The 20,894-nt window shown below is 44.6% G+C and overlaps 1 long non-coding RNA gene across 1 annotated transcript in view; it reads right to left on the reverse strand.

Moving 5' to 3' along the window:
- Window positions 1-12,260, reverse strand: part of LOC144763222 (uncharacterized) — a 43,398-nt gene extending 31,138 nt beyond the window's left edge. Inside the window, exon 1 of the long non-coding RNA XR_013596191.1 lies at window positions 12,000-12,260. This is a non-coding gene — a long non-coding RNA (uncharacterized LOC144763222). The remainder of the gene's footprint in view (window positions 1-11,999) is intronic.
- Window positions 12,261-20,894: the final 8,634 nt, after the last annotated feature.

A 20,894-nucleotide genomic window follows, 5' to 3' on the forward strand; every position in this document is an offset into this window, starting at 1 on the left:
AAATCCTTCGCAAAACATCTCTGAGTACTCTGTTGTGACCAGCTACAGTGTCACCAAAAAGTAAGATGTCGTCTTGGAAGAAAACCACGTTGTGTAAGCCCTTAAAAATCTCACTTACCATTCTTTGAAACACACTAGCTGCAGAAATGAATCCAAACGGAAGCCTTGTGAACTGAAATATTCCCTCAGTGGTCACAAATGCAGTGAGTTGTTTGGAGGTTTCATGCAGTCTTACCTGATGATATGCACTCTTCAGGTCGAGCTTAGAGAAGAACCTAGCTCCCTGAAGAGTAGATACCATTTCGCCTATATTAGGCAAAGGAAAAGTGTCTGCAATTACACATTTGTTCACAGACCTGAGGTCAACACAAAATCTCAGTTTTCCGTCAGATTTCTTCGAAACCACTACCGGAGAAACCCACGCAGAGGCTTCTACCGGTTCAATCACACCACTTTGTAGCATGTCATCTATCAGAGATTTTACCTCATCCCTAATGGACAAAGGAATTCTCCTTAATTTGTGTTGTACAGGAACACTATTCTTTTTCAATCTGATGAAATGAGAATACCCTTTCAGTTCCCCCAGTTCATTAGAAAATACAGGCTTGAACTCTTGAAGAATGCTGTCCACACTCTCAACCTCAATTACAATAACTTGTTTTTTTGCCCTAGGATTGATAATAATATAAAGGTCATACTGATGTACCCAACCTAAAATGGGTGGACCATCCACAGAAACGTAAACTCTACCAAAAGTAGACCTTTTTTCAAAGACAATATCAGAGTCAAAGTAACCAATGATGTCAATTTTTTCTCCTTGGAACCCAGTCGGGGAAATATCGCTATGTGCAAGTTCCTTTTCTTTCCATATGCTTTTGAACAGATCTTGTGGTATGATTGTATATCTAGATCCAGTGTCTACCATCAGGAACACTTCACGTTTGTCGATATAGAAAAGAGCTTTAGGTCTATTTTGACGCCTCTCTTCACCTACGAAGTGGACATCATTGACAACAAGAAGTTTATCTCTTTGTCTAATGTCTTCACGTATATAATCCTCAACAACAGCCACTCTCTGCTTGTTTTTAGCCCTGCACATCTTTATTTGCGGCAAAACAAAACCTTGCTTCAGAAGAATGACTAAAGCTCTCACATCTTGAGCATTGTTTGTTATTTGAAACACTCCTTCTTTGAAAAGACTTATTTTTATTCTATACGACTGCAATGGACTCCTCCTCATAATGTTCACACTCTGGATAAATTTTCTTTTCAGAAACCTCAGAGACATCCTGTTGTATAATGCTCTTTTTGTGAGAGTCGATAACCTTCATACAATTTTCAGATTCTTCAATTACTTTTGCCAACTCAATAGCTGCTTTCAACGAGGGATTCTTGGCCGCCCATAGTCTTTCTTGTATTTTTTGTTTGAACACTGCACTATGAGTTGATCTCTTATGAGTTCATCGTTCATGGCCCCGAATTTACATTTAATAGACAGCTCCCTAAGACGTGCTACAAATTCGTCTATAGATTAAGCTTCCCTTTGGTGCTGTGTATAAAATTTGTAACGACTCATTACAAGATTCTCCTCCTTTGAGAATCTCACTTCCAGCCTAGCAATGGCTTCCTTGTACTCATAGGGCATAGGTTGCCCATTCGCTTGTAAAGCTATAGGTAGGAATCGGAAAACTCTCTGTCCTTCCTTCCCAAGAGTGCTGCGAAGAATTGCCTTTTTGAGCTTTGCTGAAAACTCCTGCCCATCTAAAGTTTCCAGATAATTATCAAAAATAATGAACCAGTCCTCCCATTGGATTTGTGGATTACCAACTTCGTTCAAGAATGGAGGTGGTAGGATTACATTGACTGGGACATTTACTTGTTGGGCCATGACAAACTAAAAGTGTCACCTCACACAGGATAGTATTGAGTGTAAAGGTGATAAAGCACAACTGTCAATTGTTCTCTGAGTACACTTTATAAAATTATTATTTCCCCAAAAAATCATTTCTTTTTCTTTTTTTTTTAAAAGGAAAATTCACAATAATCCCCACTCTTTATTCAGTCACATACCTTGTAACAAATGTTCATAGGAGTCTCAGGAATAGCTCTTTTTCATGTGTAAATAATTGGGCCAAATACCAACTCCTGAAGAGCTACGAGGAAATGCGGGCAAAAAACTAACTCAAAACATTCACCAAAATTGCCGCGATCCAAAACGAGGCTTGAATAAGTTGAGCATGAGGTCTGAAACGCAGAGCGTTGCGTTTCTATGACGCGTACCTTCACTGCGTGACCACAATTGTTCTCGCAAGCGTTGCTAGGAAACAACTTAACGCGCCTCGCAGAGCATAGCGCGCAAGGAATGCGAGGTCGATTTAAAGGTCGCAGACTACTCATGGACCGTTGGGTGAATCATAGGCCAACAATAGTGCCCAGCGAACTCCTCTGTACTAGAGAAATGACTCCTCCACCTTCAAAGACGCCGAAAAAAACCTTCTCCACGTAGTGGGTCCTTAGCGATGGGGAACTACTGCTCATAACAAAAGAAGATCTCTCCTAGAAGATCCGACTTGGCTCCCAGGACAGCACGGGTCCTCTGTCAACTTCTGGCCTGCAGGTATCGTTGCCAATAAATGTTGTAAATAAACTAAATAACTACAGTATGAGTAAAAGCTGTAGTTTAATGGAGCACAAACAGCAGTCTCCCTAACGCTTGCTGGTCAGGCACAAACTGACTCTCACGGGATTCTACTTGAGTCAGAGCCATCTAAATTCTAGAATACAGAATAGGGCATAGAGAAGAGAACCATAGAGTTTTGAAAAGAAGTAATATACAACAGCGGCAATAAAAGATAGCTCACAAAGAGGCTTTGTAAGCAACATATTCCTAGTAGAAAAGAATGACAAAGGACAGAGACCTGTCATAAATCTGAAAAACTTAAACGAATGGGTAACATACCACCACTTAAAAATGGAGGGAATATACCTCCTAAGGGATGTTTTAAGAAAGGGAGACTGGTTAACTCGTCTAGATGTAAAGGATGCCTACCTGACCATCCCGATTTTGCAACCACACAGGAAATTCCTCCAATTCACAAGGGAAGGAAAACTTTGGGAATTTTGCACCCTCCCCTTCTGCCTTTCTTCAGCCCCTTGGTGTTTCACCGAGGTGCTTCATCCGGTAGTAGCTTGGCTAAGGGAAAGGGGCGTAAGGTTAATTATTTATTCGGATGATATCCTTATAAAGGGTCAGTCCAAATCAACAGTAGCTCGTCACACGGATCTTACCATCCGCCTACTTCAACATTTAGGCTTCATAATAAACACAAAGAACTCTTGTGTAATACCAAGCCAAGAAACACAAGTTCTGGGTTTCATGATTAACACTTTGAATGCGGAATTGAAATTACCAAGAGAAAAGATAAAGAAACTTCAGAGAGAGATCAGAAAGATCTGATGCTATCAATGGAATTTTTTTCCATTGAAACTTTTGGCAAGAATCCTGGATCTTCTTTCTTCAACCATCCAGGCAATTTTTCCGGAACCTCTACATTACACTACATTATACTGTATTGGAATGTTGTTTGAGTTCTATATTCTCTTCATTGTTACTGCTGAGCTGTGGCAATAAAGTAGATTTGCATAATCTTAGCCTCCGTGTCCTTAATAAAATCCAGATTTTATGCCCACCAGGCTGTAAAAAAACTAATTTATATATAATATCTACATAGGATACATGTTAGGTAACTATGTAATATGGTCCAATTTTGCAAATGAGTTTTTCTGCTGACATCATAAACCATGAACCGAAAACCGACTGCTTTGTAAATGTCATTAGAACCAGAGGATGGCAATATAGGACCATATTAAATCTGGTACTGTTTTTTGTATATATTACTTGTACATTTTTGTGTGGTTAGCTTGAAAATAAAGTTTACTTGTAAGTGCAGCTAGCAATGACACTGTAAGGAATTAGAACGTTGAAGATTTGTTTACATTCCTTGAATAAATGGTCAATAAAAACCAAGAGAAACATCAATGGTGCTGGTCAGTGGATTTAGGCAATCCTTTGGTTGCTTTGTTTATCACATATTTATGGATTTGTTAGATTGTGCAAAATTGGCAGAGTTCGCCAAAAAATGTTGTTTCTTAGGATGAAAATAGTACAAGGCAAAGTCCAGAACAACTACCATTTTGCTGCATAATTCAAATGTGTATAATGTGTTCCTCCATGCCACTTAATCAATCACCCTGACAATGTTAAGCCTCTGCAAAGTGGTTTGAGGAATGCCATGACAATGATAAAATCCATATTTCACAGGTAACCGTGAAATATTTTCCGTATTTCTTGGTTCCCTGGGAATTATTGTTTTTTTTTTAACTATTGCACGCAATAAAAACACATGACCAGGAGCAGTCTTCAGTCTTCTGCATGATAAAGTTCGGTCAAGCAACGTCCCTCCCCATTTAGCAACATCCTTCTTCTTTCCCAAGGTAGTCTTTGGGTGGTGGTTAGTGTGTTAAAATGTTACTCACAGAAAAAAATCCTGAAGCCGGGCCTGTTGGGTAGGTAGGCAACGCTGTGTGTTCTAGCGCTAGCCTAGTCCGATTCAAATGCTTTATTCGGTATATAAATATATATAACCATATAGCAGCAAAATAACAAGACATAAAAAATTACATGTTCAAAATATATTTAGCCCGGTAATGTCAACATCAAATCCTAAATCATCAAATGCCAAGTCCTAAACAAATATTGCTCCTTCTTAAGCCAAAGGTACACATAGTAAAGTGCAGTTTATCTTCATAATGCATGTGCAAAATTCGCAGTAAAGTGACATGCCAACAATCAATGAAAATATGTGCAAAATTAGCATTCATAAGTGCAATCGTCGTCTTTTAGTACATGTGCAAAACTAGCAATGATAAAGTGCGTAAGATTTGGGACGCAGATTAAAAAATTTTAATTTAGATTTGAAGCACAGATTTAAAATTCATAATGTCACTAGTGCACTCAACACATAATATGACCGGAAGGAATTGTCATCTTTCCCAGTTATAATAACATAAAGCCTATTTATACAACTTATTCATACAATCATCGATTTCCGTACGAATATGCATTTTAAAATGTATGTAGCTACATAAAAACATATGTCTGGACTGCAGGTTAAACATTATCTGCATAGCTGTCTTAGTACATCGTAGCTCGTTATTTAAAAAGATGGGCTTTAAAGAAAATTTCCTAAATGAAATATAAAATTTGCAAAACAGCATAAAATGACAGCTACTCTGTTTAGATGTACCATCACAAGGACAAGGAGAGGTGCTGTGCTGGTTAACCAAAGGGAATGCCACTAAGCGGTGCACAAAGCCCAAGCGTTAACGCGTTAATACAAAACGGTGTGAGCTTTTTGTAACTGTTGTTAGGTATGATTGAAAGCCTTCACTTACGCTATACTCCTGATAAAGAGTAAACGTACTATGTTTCGCGCATTCGATGGTTCTAATATTTCTTTTATGTTTTAAAAAGGATACAACAAGCTCTTTTTTTGGGATATGAGCCCCCAACTCAGGTTCATGAAAGGCATCGAATTCATAGAGTATTTTATACCAGTATTTGATGTGGCTAAGCCATGGTATACGCAAACAAAAATCGAGCTTTAAACAGTCATTTATCACGTCCTGGGTAAATTTAGATTCGGTTTTTGACCAGATTGATCGCCATAAGGCCAATGGGCGCAGAGCTGTTAAATCCTTGGCATGATGTAGGCCCACTTCCCTATGGATTATCTCGGTGGAGGCTGAGGCCGGGGCACATAGCAAGCGTTTCAGAAATTAGTTCTCCTCATTCTGAATTAGCTTGCCACTTTGAGTATGGTAACCCCATACACCCGCCCCATATAAGGCTGATGACAGACACCTTGAATTATAGTTCGACACCATCTCCTTTATTCTACAACACCCTAATTTAGCAGCAAATCTAAAAACACTACTAGTGTTCCTAACCATTTTAAAACGTACGCTTTCCTATTCGTTGGCCCACCTTTCATCTCCAGAAAATGTAATGCCAAGGTAGCAGAACTTTTTATCAGTTTCTAATTTCTCCCCATCTAAATAAAAAGTCCTGTTTTTTCTGGTCTTCTTACCACATGACATTACGAATGTTTTGCCTTTATTTATTATCAATTTCCTATTAGTTATAAAGGTCTGAAATGTATTATTAAGGCATTGCAGACCATTGTGGGTATGAGACAGGAGGACCGCGTCATCAGCGTACAGCAGTATTGGAATGGGGTTACCATTGATAATAGGGGCATCCGCTGGAGTTAATCTAAGGGTTTGGTCAATTTGATTAATAAATAAAAAAAATTAAAGGGGTGCCAAAACACATCCTTGCCGAATTCCTCTATTAATCTTAAAAAAAGAGGTACATTCACCAGCAGTACCAAATCTAACTTTACTGGACAAATTTTGATAAAGTCTTGCCAGGAAGTGAATGATCTCTGTTGGTGCTCCCATGTCTAATAAAACTGGCCATAAAAGAGAATGTTCAACTAAATCAAATGCAGAACTTAAATCGGCGAAACATAAAAATAAATTACCTTCTTTAGCTTTTGTATATTTGCTAATAATAAGCTCGAGGTTTACGCATTGCTCCATCGTTCCCAACCCCCTTCTGAACCTGTACTGCACTGGTGATAAAATAGCGTTTTCCTCCGCCCTGGTTTCTAATCTCTCTAAGAGGACTCTACTTAGCACCTTGATTGACGAGTCCAGAAGGGAGATGGGACGATAATTGCATGCCTCTGACCTTGAGCCCTTCTTAAATAGGGGAACAGTAATCGACTGACCCCATGTCGGTGGTAACCTATCTTCAACAGCAACATTAAATAAACGTGTCAATATGGGTTCCCATAAATCCATCTCATGCTTATAGAGGTCCTCTGGTACCCCATCGGGGCCCGGGGCTTTACCGCCCTTACTCTTTCTTAGTCCCTCATATACCTCAATCAAACCGATAGATAACTGCTTTTTCTGCCATTTCGATTTATTTTCTTTGATTGTATCTAAAATCAACCCATCTGAGTTTAAAATCCTAGAAAAGTGAGCTATCCAGGCACTACAACTTACATGCGAGGTAATTTCGGGGGTTATTTTCATTTTTTTAAAAAGGACAATTAATGGTTTCCCAGAATAACTTATGGTTTTTGGTAGCTGCCGCCATATCCAGGTTAGACCAAGCCTCGTTTTGTAACTCCTTTTTCCGCATTGCTAACGAGGTCTTATAGTTATGGCGCTCCTCCCTGATTTTTACTATATCTCTGGGCTTGACATCTAGGGCCAGTTTTAATTTAGTTAATGCCAAAGCACAATTATTGTCGAACCAAACCATCTGGGTTTTCTCAACCTCCGGCTCCTAGTAGTCAGTAAGTCCTCAATTACCATATTTATTTTTAAAATAAATTGGTAAGGAAATTACCAGGGATCACCTCAATACCCAGGCAGTAGCTTATATCTGCAGTACATTTAGAATAAACATCCACCATGAGTTGGTCGGGGTTAGTATTGACCCATTTTATTCTCATGCCGTTCGGTCTTTCGGCTGTAATCCCTTGAATAGGTCTCCCGTGGGTATAGGTTTTACGCCCCCAACCATATGATGTCAGTGAAATGCTGTTATGATCACTCACAGTCTGCTCGACTACCCATAGTTTAGAGTAAGATGAACCACAGGACACAAGAATATGGTCAATATTAGAATGGGCATCCCTTCCTTTGAATGATGGACACTCTCTATTGTCACTATTTTTTGCGCAGTCCAGCAACTCCAAGTCCAATTTCGCAACTAAGTTATTCAAGGCATTTCCAAAGAATGTATGAGGGAAATGATTATGTGGAGTGCCGTCTCTACTATCCTGCTCACCTAGATGACCACAGATCCCCTTTTGTGCATATTTACAGGCTTGTATATTGAAGTCTCCTGCCCAGACGATGACTGGTAGATCTCTAGATTGGGATAAGGTTCTTTCTATTTCCCTCCCTATGTCTTGTATTATCGGTCCCCGATTAGCTCCCAAAATATTATTATAAAAATTTATTATAACCAGGTCCCTACCTTTTTCATGCTCTAAACGCAATATCTGTGCATACGGGGCATCCTCAGAACAACTCCCAAATTTAAACTCAGTTAGCCTGGTTGACACCAAAGTTAAAAGCCCACCTTTTGCCCTGCCCGCTGCGGGGATTGCTGCGTCTACACAATATGATATATACCCCTCAACATTAATTTGTTCTCTATGCCATGTCTCCTGGAGACAGATTATATCATACCATTGTGTAGTAAAGGTGTTGCAGAATGGGGTAATAAGTTTTCCAGCAATACCCGCTATATTCCATGTGGTGATGTTAAGACCTTCATCATTTATGTTATATGGAATAATGTGGGGTTGAACTATTACTGAGCTGTCAATTGAGCTGGCATCTATAGCAGAGGTGGTATCGCGTTGGGCTGTCATTACAGTTGTGTACATGCCATCTCTCACTAATCCCTCTTCAGTGTCCCCACCTGCCTTCTTTAATCCGCCCACCTCAGGGTCAATTTCAGATCTAAGCAATGTCACCTTAGAGGCGGCTATGCATCCCTGATAGGCCTCTCCCCTGCTATCGGCTGTTACATTGTCTGCATGCAGAGGTTCAGGTTGGTCCCTAAATCAATCAATCTCATCTATAGAATCGAATGCCTGAAATCTATTGTAAGTGTGAATTAAAAAGCTATCCCTAAAATTAGGTAAAGGGGTAAAGTTGTGGGCTGTATTATAATGGTTAGCTCTGGAGTGATCAATCATTCGCACTTTGTGTTGATTGCCTGACTGGCCCCTATAAAAATAATCTAACGGGAGTAAAGTTGTATTATATTCCCAGTTAGAAGGGAAAGGTGCATTTAGAATTGAGTCCCTAACCCATTCTGGTGTCCTGAAATTGATAACGATGCAGTCACCATCAATTTCCTTTTTACTGGGACCCAACCAGCCTACTCTCTGAACCATTACAATCTGATTCGCCCCGTGCATGGGGAAACCACAGTTTCTTGAAAGCCAGTGTAATGTTTTGTTTTTGAGTGTTTCTTGATTTTCAAATTGAGTAGGCTTTAGCTTTGGAACATTAGCAAGAATCGCTACGTAAGCACTGCTTTCAGGGGGTAAATTTATCACCGCAGGAATTACATTATATGTTTTTTGCACAGGAACTGCCCTGCTCGAGTTAATAAGTTCTAAGCTACCTTTCTTGGTTTGTTCTGCTAAACCTATTTGCCCTGTGGTCTTAGTAGGGCCATTAGGGGCTACTTTTTCCGGGACAGTGATTGTACCAGTTGGTGCGGTGCGACTGTTTTCTCTAGGTCCGCCATTAGCCGGTTTGTTTATTGATTTTTCCTTGGGCACATTTTCTTGAGCTGGCTTAACTAGTGTATTCATGTTTTCCAGCATATCTGAGTGGTCTATGCCCAACCTTTCTAGGTTCCCTACCTTGTCTACTAGGACCTTTAGTCTTTCCACTATCGGTAAAGTGAGTGACTTCACTAACTGCCCAAGTTGGGTCATAAGGTCTGCTACAATTAGGGATGATATTTCTTGTTGGACGGTACACCTATCTTCATTAGGCTGCAGATCAGTGCTATTATGTGGTTTACTCTTGTCACCCTTTTGTTTCAAAAGAAAGGGTACTATTTTCTTCTGTTTGCCCCTTGGTTTCCCCCAAAATTTATGTTCAATCAGCAATTTCCTGCTAGGTGCCGGTTTACCTTTGAAACCTTTGCCACTTGGGCTTTGTGGGGGATTCACGTTATCTGTCTTGTCTGTTAGGTTGGTATTATTATTACTACATTCATCCAACCTTTCCAAATCATCTGGCACATTAATTAAAATAGGGACCTCCTCATTTGACCGCATATCGGGGGTCAGTGACAGCCTACTTTCCCGACGTGTAAAATCAATGGGGGATGTTTATTGTGGTATAGTGACATAGTTGGAATCTTTCCCCGGAAAGTCCGCGTATGTTTCCATAAGAATGGAATCCTGTGAATACGCTGTTGCTATGGATGTATTTACATGTATATTTTTATCTTGGGTGGCTAGATTTGGTAAACATAAACTTGGGGGTAATGAGAGACGCCTCTTGGTGCTTTCTATTGCAGTAACAACAACCCCAATGGTTTTTTGTAACATCCTGTCTATCGCAGTCAGGCTTGGAAGTGGGGTTGTAGCTTGTTCTTTTCTCCTCGATGTTGAACGAATTGACATAGGAGTATGTATACCCATTTTAGACCTTATCACCTTTAGATGTACATGTAATGCTGCAGAGTGATTACAGAGTGCTACAGTCTGATGTTTTCAACACAATTTACCTGGTACAAAGTCCCAATGAAGGAGCCTAGAGAGGTGGCCCTGCCCGGCCTCACTGGCCCTGGACGGCCACAGGCGGCCTGCCCTTTGCCCGGGCTTAGCCCGGCGCGTCCTGCGCGCGTCCTCGCGGGACGAGATAGCACGCTGGGCTTTATGCGCCTCCTGGCGCAGGATGATGAGGGTGGCGGTGTCCTGGGTTGGGGCTGCTGGGAAGCGTAGTCCTGACCAGCGGAGCAGAGCCCGGCCAGCCAAGGAAGCAGTGGGGGTAGGTCGCACGGCGGAGCAAAGCCGGGCCGCTACACAGGACAAACAAGGTGAGCCTCAAACGACTCAGCGGAGCTAAGCCCGGCCGGCGTGATAACCCCCGTAGTGTAGGACAAGTCCTCGACAGCACGCTGGGCTTTATGCGCCTCCTGGCGCAGGATGATGAGGGTGGTGGCGTCCTGGGTTGGGGCTGCTGGGAAGCGTAGTCCTGACCAGCGGAGCAGAGCCCGGCCTGCCAAGCAAGCAGTGGGGGTAGGTCGCTCAGCGGAGTGAAGTCCGGCTGCTACACAGGACAAACAAGGTGAGCCTCAAACGCCTCAGCGGGGCTAAGCCCGGCCGGCGTGATAACGCCCGTAGTGCAGCACAAGGTCCTCGACAGCACGCTGGGCTTTATGCGCCTCCTGGCGCAGGATGATGAGGTTGGCGGCGTCCTGGGTTGTGGCTGCTGGGAAGCGTAGTCCTGACCAGCAGAGCAGAGCCCGGCAAGCCAAGGAAGCAGTGGGGGTAGGTGGCTCGGCGGAGCGAAGCCCGGCCGCTACACAGGACAAACAAGGTGAGCCTCAAACGCCTCAGCGGAGCTAAGCCCGGCCGGCGTGATAACCCCCGTAGTGCAGCACAAGGTCCCCGACCGCACGCTGGGCTTTATGCGCCTCCTGGCGCAGGATGATGAGGGTGGCGGTGTCCTGGGTTGGGGCTGCTGGGAAGCGTAGTCCTGACCAGCAGAGCAGAGCCCGGCCAGCCAAGGAAGCAGGGGGGGGTAGGTCTCTCGCGGAGCGAAGCCCGGCCGCTACACAGGACAAACAAGGTGAGCCTCAATCGCCTCAGCGGAGCTAAGCCCGGCCGGCGTGATAACCCCTGTAGTGCAGCACAAGGTCCTCGACAGCACGCTGGGCTTTATGCGCCTCCTGGCGCAGGATGATGAGGGTGGCAGCGTCCTGGGTTGGGGCTGCTGGGGAGCGTAGTCCTGACCAGCGGAGCAGAGCCCGGCCAGCCAAGGAAGCAGTGGGGTAGGTCACTCGGCGGAGCGAAGCCCGGCCGCTACACAGGACAAAGAAGGTGAGCCTCAAACGCCTCAGCGGGGCTAAGCCCGGCCGGCGTGATAACCCCCGTAGTGCAGCACCTAGCTAGCCTAGTCAGTCGGTGAGGTCCTGGAGGTAAGTTGTTAGGTTTTGCCTCCTTGATTAGGTTTTGAGGTTAAATATTATCAATAACACTGTTATCATGTCAGATAGGGTGTTAGCTACGAGGGAGGAACTGAAAGACTTGTATTTAGATAACTTGTTATATTTTTACGAGCTTGGTTGTGCTTCACAGCTACCCCTAACCGCTCACCTGTGAGGGGTGTTGTGGAGGAAATCTTGCCGCGTTCACCACAGATAGCCTTGAGGCTGAAGGAATAGAGCATGACGCGCAGCGCATTATGGTGGATCCTTCGCCTACCCGGGAGCTCCTTGTTGTCCTCATTTGGGTTGTTTTGGTTGGGGTCAGAAACGCGGGCGAGGCCATCAGGGAAATGATCCGCGAGTGCAATGCTCAGCGTCGGCGCAGCCCTCTATCGCCGCGGTTGCTGCATTCACCGGAAGGGGGCAGAAGAGCGCCTGCGCGCGCATAGCAGCGCACGCACTCCTTTTAATAAAGGGGCCGACAACGTTGTAGGGCTACTCTAGGTCGTGGCAAAGCTGGGGTCATCCATTGAAGTTCATCAGTAAACTGCAGATTAATGACAAACAGAAGAGCAGTGAGCTGTACATATCAGCACTGGACAGAAATGGTATGGTAGAGTTTGGTGACATTGAGTACCGGACCGTATTACACCGTCACCAGCAGACTTGAGTTTGGGAGGAGCATTTAGGGGACTGCATGGAAGGAAGGCAGATTGGCAGAGGCTTAGTGCACCACAAGGTAGATGGGCGTCACGTGGGTGGGTGATTGAGTGCCCCAGAGTCCTGAGGAGTTACAACGTTCTGAACGCGCGCCGGGGTCACGCGCAAAGGCACAACAGGTAGGACGGGACAAGACAGGGTGAGAAGTGACAGCATGTTACACAGGTCAGGGACCAGAGATCCCGCAGGTTGGGGCGACCTGCATGGCAACAGCGGGAGGACTCCGCAGGAACACAGCAGCTGTGCTGAGCAAGATCCATCCAGGTTAATGGCGAACTGGGGCAAACGGCCCAAAGAGAGGGAGAGGCTCAGGGCAACCATCCAGACAGCACAGGATGGATCTACTGCACCTGCAAAGAACTCCTGCACTGGCCACAACTGACTGTGAAATGTTTTAATGGGGGCGCGGGGAATGGTGAGAGGCATGGTGTGAGTGATTATGAGCAAAAAAAAGAGATTAATTTAAACTGGACTATGATGAGGTTAAGACACTAGCCAGAAGCAAGTAAACCTCTGTATGCTATCTATTTTTCTCTCTACCTCAATTCCTATCCTTTCCTCTTTCCTCGCACTCTTCTCCTCTTACTGAAACAGTGGATTGGGGACAGCCAAGCATATATAATGTGAAACTGTACTACCATTTATACAGCCAGTGTGGGCTGCCACCCTGTAACGACAAAGGGTTGATGAGTATCTGTTATATGTTGTAAAAAACAATAAAAACTATTTCGAAATTTAAAAAAAAATAAGAGGTGGAGGAAGGTGAGTAAGTGTTGATACATATAAGCACAAAGGGGTCGGGGAGACCATTAACGTTTCTTGCACCAGTGCTGTACTGCAGGAGGGGTCGGGACCAACAGCTGAGGATGAGCAAAGAAAGTACAGAGACAGCTCAAAGGGATAGGGGAGCATAGGAGATCAGGATCACAAGGGACAAGGATCGGACCAGGTGGGAAGTTGTGTGGAGTCGTTGGGAAGGAGATACGCCTCAAGATGTTGTTTCAGTGGATATAGTGCTGGGGTCTTTTTCAGGTTAAAGAGGTTGGCACAAATGCCAATGTTGTAGCTGCAAGTACAACAGAGGTGGCAGTCAAGGACAGTAGGAGTACACAGGTGGATGAGGGGGAAGAATCGGGGGCTTACAAAAGCTATGGGGAGTCTGTAACTAAATGTAAAGTTGAAGGTTTGAAAAGATTACACTGCATAGGGGTTTTATATGCTGTTGGGGGAAGGGCAGTTGTCAATTAGGCTTCAGTCTTCCATGAAAAGTCACAGGAAAGCTCATTAGCAATCTTTGAGTACATAGATACCATTCAGGAGGCCATATGGAATTTGTGTTGTTGTTGCATGGTTACATTTTGGGGTTGATTGTATATGGGGTGCAATGCGTGTGTCATCGAAGACTTCCACCAACCATGCATGCCCTCAGTGGCTTGGCTGTGCAGTATCAGCCCATTTCATGGGTGGCCCACCTCAGGCACTGGGGCAGAAGTCAGAACACATACCTACTGGTTTGGGGGCTTAGAGTTGCAGCGGGAACCCTTGTAAGTACAAGCTAAACTGTGCAAAATGAGGAGGGTGACATGCAGTGATGCACGTTTTGGGGAAACAAGCACATTTCAATGGTAGTGGACACGGCAGAGGAACGGAATCATGCACGTCTGGAAACAAATGTTTTTACTCCATTTAATGAAAATCTTGAAGATGGTGGCTGTTGTTGTTTTCTAAATAGAGTAGCGTGGATTTCTTCGAAATGGGGTTCTGGAAACAGTTTTTCGTGTAGGCTATAAATCAGAAGATTTTCAGACATTTTAAATCCGCAAGGAACATACAGCTGTGGTAGGTGAGAAACTAGAGAAGGAGATTAGAGAAGGGAGGATGCCCGCCCCTCTTTTTAGTCTTCTCCACTGGGGGTTGTACTAAAGATGAAAGCAGTATATTCATATTTATTCATTAGTTGTCATGACCAGAGGGGTCATCTGTCTATAATTTCTTTTCGCAGGAGGATAACACAGTTTAGTTTGCATCCTTGGTTGTGTCTCTAGCTTAGGTGAGGAAGGTAGGCCTTGGTGTAAAGTTGGCCAAAATGTGATATAAAGTCAGTGTTTACATTGTTTCTTGTCAACCCAAGATTTTATCTATTGGGCATTCAGTTCCAGAATAGGTTATATGTAGGCAAGCTACTAAGCAGTGGAAGTGCAAAACCTTATATAGTTTTAGAAATCTTGAGCTCATTACTGCAGGGGTGTTTGCAATCAGGACAGGTTACAATCTTGTCACTCACTACTTAGAGGACGTTTGTTCTTTGATGCAGGTGGCAGTACTGTATGAGGTACTGCATTGCAATAATTTCAGAAGTTGGCAGAAGAGATGGGAGTTTACCTAGATCCGGATTAGGCATTTACTTGGATACATTGAAGATGGCAGGAAGGTTACCAAGTCAAAAAGCGCTGGAGTTAGTGTTAGCAGAACATTTTAGTATATACTTGGCATTGTGCTGACTGATACTAAATTGGTGCACCAAAGGGTGAGACTATCAGTGAGTGGACTTACATGCATATTTTGAGCCGAGGGTGATGTTCTGAAAAGTTTTTAACAGGGTTGCAATGGGATCAGTGAATGAGTTCTTGGCATGAGTGGTACAGATTTATTTAGATGTTGCAGGATTGGGTGGTTTTGGCATATTCTGGTTAGGTTGGGGTGTGCTGAGAAGTTGTCCTTACAATGGACAGAGGGTGGTAGACGCATTGCACGCTGTGTACTTCCTTTTGAGGCTGGCACTTGTGGTATAGGGCTAGAAGGTGTTGAATAGGACAGTGACTTTTTGTGAGCATGAGAGAAGTATATAGGCAGTTGTGGTAGGAATTTTTGTGTGGTGGAGCTCGTTTCAGGGACCAGGATGGAGGAGGTAATGCAGCTAGACAGGAGTATGTAGAGTAGTTTAGTATGGATAACATTGACTAAGGTGTCAGCCTCCACCAATTCAAGAAGGCTAGCAGGTATCTGTTTGCATGGTAAATTGTTTTGGGGTTATGAACCCTTAGCAGGAGAGATGGGTAGGCGGACCTCAACAAGTTGGTTGAAAGAAATTAAGGGGGGAGGTCAGTTCAAACGAGATTCGGTATCCATGGAGAAGCTGGTGTGGTCTAAATGGTTGGTTGGTTGGTATTCTCTTTTTTGAAGTACTCTATCTTATGTTTTGTTTAGCTGGGTTGTTGTTTAGGGCCTTTAGGATTTTTTCAGCTACTTCACAGCACAAAGACGAGGGAATGAGAGTGAAGCATGTGGTGGCATCAGATAGGTCATTGAGGATTCTTTCTTGGCGTGATCAAAAACAGATCAGGTGTGGATGGGGATGACAATTGTGTTTAAAAAGATTGGGGGACCAGTGTGCATGGTGGAGGCATAACATGGGTTTCAAGGTGTTGGCAGGGCAAAAGTTTTTTGCTGCTCTGAGGCCAAGAGGATGGTGCATGGTGGACGGCAGGGCAGATCTGGCAGTGTTGAGGAAGATGCTGTGTGCATTGAGGGAGGACCCAGATAAGTTCAGGACACGTTCTTTCTGGTTTGGTGCGTCATCTGAAGCGGCTTGGTCGGGGGGTTTTTAATTGCGAGATATGTGGAATTTGGTCAGATGGTCATCAGATTGTTGTTTTAGATACATTAGTTATCTGGATGCAATATGAAGTTTATTTTTGAATGTTTTCCTTTCGCTTCAGGTTGTGTGGCATGTCCGGTTATAGCAGCATTTTCCCTTTGGTTTATGGGGCATTCTTTCATAAATTGGGCAGCTTGGCAAGCGGAGGAGCAGCATTCTGAAAGTTTTTAAAAAAAAATCATTTTAATATTGTTTGGTCGGGGGATATAAAATTGGGTAATTTGCTTATGTCTATCAGGTATCTTTAGTGAGACTGTCTCCAGATGTGTTGCTTATGCATTTAGGCCCTTGTAAGACATGCAGAAAGATTTGTATTTAATGGAGAGTTTTGTGGTCATGTACTTACCCTTTTTTGATGGCATTGTTTCCTAGAAGGGGCTTGCAAGGTACAATTAAATACAGCGATTGGGAAAATCAGGAGGAAAGTGAGTAAAGAGGTGCAATGTTTCTGTACGGTGAGGGGAATGGTTGGGGTAGAGATAAGGACACGAAGAAACAAGATTTTAGATTTTTTTGGCAGAACAGGTTCCACCACTGTTTCCTATGGAATTAGCTATATTTTGTGGAAGCCAGGAAAAGGTTAGTCATGGTATTTAGCTGAGAGATGTTGGGGTTGAAAGGCTGTTATGGCAACAGCCAAGTTACATTGAATTGTTTATATTAAGTATAAGCTGAAGGCAGTTGTGGCAACAGCCAAATGTCTTGCTTCGCCTTTCAGATAATACAGAATCTCCCACACAGTGGCTCAAACACGGTGAAGCAGGAGACATAAAACACAACAACACCTAGAAAAGGATTTTATATATATATATATATATATATATATATATATATATATATATATATAAACGCTCCAAGGTTGTCCCAAACTTTGAAAATGCACTCCAACTCTCACCGATTACGGGTGAAAGCAGTGACAGCACACCGCAGGTAGCAGCAGCATATCGATCTTCCTTCTGCTCAATTCGTGACGCCTGACGCGTTTCAGTGCCTCCGCACTTCTTCAGAGGTGTGGTCTCCACATGCCCATCCATTTCAATACCAAACATCCAATGAGCGGCTCGGTTGAGCCCAGATGGCATTCTGGGACATGTGGTTTAGTTGTGGCATGTTGTACCGCTTACAATCCCTTTATTAGTGAAAGTTATCCATGTGAGACTCAGTAACATCTGGAGCCTCATGGTCCCCACTTTAGCGAGGCGGTGCATTTTCTGCGGCAGGACGGCCGCAATATATAAACGCTCCAAGGTTGTCCCAAACTTTGAAAATGCACTCCAACTCTCACCGATTACGGGTGAAAGCAGTGACAGCACACCGCAGGTAGCAGCAGCATATCGATCTTCCTTCTGCTCAATTCGTGACGCCTGACGCGTTTCAGTGCCTCCGCACTTCTTCAGAGGCGTGGTCGCCACATGCCCATCCATTTCAATACCAAACATCCAATGAGCGGCTCGGTTGAGCCCAGATGGCATTCTGGGACATGTGGTTTAGTTGTGGCATGTTGTACCGCTTACAATCCCTTTATTAGTGAAAGTTATCCATGTGAGACTCAGTAACACATGTCCGGAGGCACTGAAACGCGTCAGGCGTCACGAATTGAGCAGAAGGAAGATCGATATGCTGCTGCTACCTGCGGTGTGCTGTCACTGCTTTCACCCGTAATCGGTGAGAGTTGGAGTGCATTTTCAAAGTTTGGGACAACCTTGGAGCGTTTATATATTGCGGCCGTCCTGCCGCAGAAAATGCACCGCCTCGCTAAAGTGGGGACCATGAGGCTCCAGATGTTACTGAGTCTCACATGGATAACTTTCACTAATAAAGGGATTGTAAGCGGTACAACATGCCACAACTAAACCACATGTCCCAGAATGCCATCTGGGCTCAACCGAGCCGCTCATTGGATGTTTGGTATTGAAATGGATGGGCATGTGGAGACCACGCCTCTGAAGAAGTGCGGAGGCACTGAAACGCGTCAGGCGTCACGAATTGAGCAGAAGGAAGATCGATATGCTGCTGCTACCTGCGGTGTGCTGTCACTGCTTTCACCCGTAATCGGTGAGAGTTGGAGTGCATTTTCAAAGTTTGGGACAACCTTGGAGCGTTTATATATTGCGGCCGTCCTGCCGCAGAAAATGCACCGCCTCGCTAAAGTGGGGACCATGAGGCTCCAGATGTTACTGAGTCTCACATGGATAACTTTCACTAATAAAGGGATTGTAAGCGGTACAACATGCCACAACTAAACCACATGTCCCAGAATGCCATCTGGGCTCAACCGAGCCGCTCATTGGATGTTTCGTATTGAAATGGATGGGCATGTGGAGACCACGCCTCTGAAGAAGTGCGGAGGCACTGAAACGCGTCAGGCGTCACGAATTGAGCAGAAGGAAGATCGATATGCTGCTGCTACCTGCGGTGTGCTGTCACTGCTTTCACCCGTAATCGGTGAGAGTTGGAGTGCATTTTCAAAGTTTGGGACAACCTTGGAGCGTTTATATATTGCGGCCGTCCTGCCGCAGAAAATGCACCGCCTCGCTAAAGTGGGGACCATGAGGCTCCAGATGTTACTGAGTCTCACATGGATAACTTTCACTAATAAAGGGATTGTAAGCGGTACAACATGCCACAACTAAACCACATGTCCCAGAATGCCATCTGGGCTCAACCGAGCCGCTCATTGGATGTTTGGTATTGAAATGGATGGGCATGTGGAGACCACGCCTCTGAAGAAGTGCGGAGGCACTGAAACGCGTCAGGCGTCACGAATTGAGCAGAAGGAAGATCGATATGCTGCTGCTACCTGCGGTGTGCTGTCACTGCTTTCACCCGTAATCGGTGAGAGTTGGAGTGCATTTTCAAAGTTTGGGACAACCTTGGAGCGTTTATATTGCGGCCGTTCTGCCGCAGAAAATGCACCGCCTCGCTAAAGTGGGGACCATGAGGCTCCAGATGTTACTGAGTCTCACATGGATAACTTTCACTAATAAAGGGATTGTAAGCGGTACAACATGCCACAACTAAACCACATGTCCCAGAATGCCATCTGGGCTCAACCGAGCCGCTCATTGGATGTTTGGTATTGAAATGGATGGGCATGTGGAGACCACGCCTCTGAAGAAGTGCGGAGGCACTGAAACGCGTCAGGCGTCACGAATTGAGCAGAAGGAAGATCGATATGCTGCTGCTACCTGCGGTGTGCTGTCACTGCTTTCACCCGTAATCGGTGAGAGTTGGAGTGCATTTTCAAAGTTTGGGACAACCTTGGAGCGTTTATATATTGCGGCCGTCTTGCCGCAGAAAATGCACCGCCTCGCTAAAGTGGGGACCATGAGGCTCCAGATGTTACTGAGTCTCACATGGATAACTTTCACTAATAAAGGGATTGTAAGCGGTACAACATGCCACAACTAAACCACATGTCCCAGAATGCCATCTGGGCTCAACCGAGCCGCTCATTGGATGTTTGGTATTGAAATGGATGGGCATGTGGAGACCACGCCTCTGAAGAAGTGCGGAGGCACTGAAACGCGTCAGGCGTCACGAATTGAGCAGAAGGAAGATCGATATGCTGCTGCTACCTGCGGTGTGCTGTCACTGCTTTCACCCGTAATCGGTGAGAGTTGGAGTGCATTTTCAAAGTTTGGGACAACCTTGGAGCGTTTATATATTGCGGCCGTCCTGCCGCAGAAAATGCACCGCCTCGCTAAAGTGGGGACCATGAGGCTCCAGATGTTACTGAGTCTCACATGGATAACTTTCACTAATAAAGGGATTGTAAGCGGTACAACATGCCACAACTAAACCACATGTCCCAGAATGCCATCTGGGCTCAACCGAGCCGCTCATTGGATGTTTGGTATTGAAATGGATGGGCATGTGGAGACCACGCCTCTGAAGAAGTGCGGAGGCACTGAAACGCGTCAGGCGTCACGAATTGAGCAGAAGGAAGATCGATTTGCTGCTGCTACCTGCGGTGTGCTGTCACTGCTTTCACCCGTAATCGGTGAGAGTTGGAGTGCATTTTCAAAGTTTGGGACAACCTTGGAGCGTTTATATATTGCGGCCGTCCTGCCGCAGAAAATGCACCGCCTCGCTAAAGTGGGGACCATGAGGCTCCAGATGTTACTGAGTCTCACATGGATAACTTTCACTAATAAAGGGATTGTAAGCGGTACAACATGCCACAACTAAACCACATGTCCCAGAATGCCATCTGGGCTCAACCGAGCCGCTCATTGGATGTTTGGTATTGAAATGGATGGGCATGTGGAGACCACGCCTCTGAAGAAGTGCGGAGGCACTGAAACGCGTCAGGCGTCACGAATTGAGCAGAAGGAAGATCGATATGCTGCTGCTACCTGCGGTGTGCTGTCACTGCTTTCACCCGTAATCGGTGAGAGTTGGAGTGCATTTTCAAAGTTTGGGACAACCTTGGAGCGTTTATATATTGCGGCCGTCCTGCCGCAGAAAATGCACCGCCTCGCTAAAGTGGGGACCATGAGGCTCCAGATGTTACTGAGTCTCACATGGATAACTTTCACTAATAAAGGGATTGTTGTATAGCTCCTATATATCCTTATATCGTGTTAAGTTAGCATAGGTACATTTGAGATTTAAACGCCATTTTTCCTTTCTTGCAACTTCTGCACACGACCCTTAATTGTTGACTTAGCTTTCAACCTAGTG

This window comes from Lissotriton helveticus, chromosome 6 (genome assembly GCF_964261635.1).
Source record: "Lissotriton helveticus chromosome 6, aLisHel1.1, whole genome shotgun sequence".
NCBI classification, from domain to species: domain Eukaryota; kingdom Metazoa; phylum Chordata; class Amphibia; order Caudata; family Salamandridae; genus Lissotriton; species Lissotriton helveticus.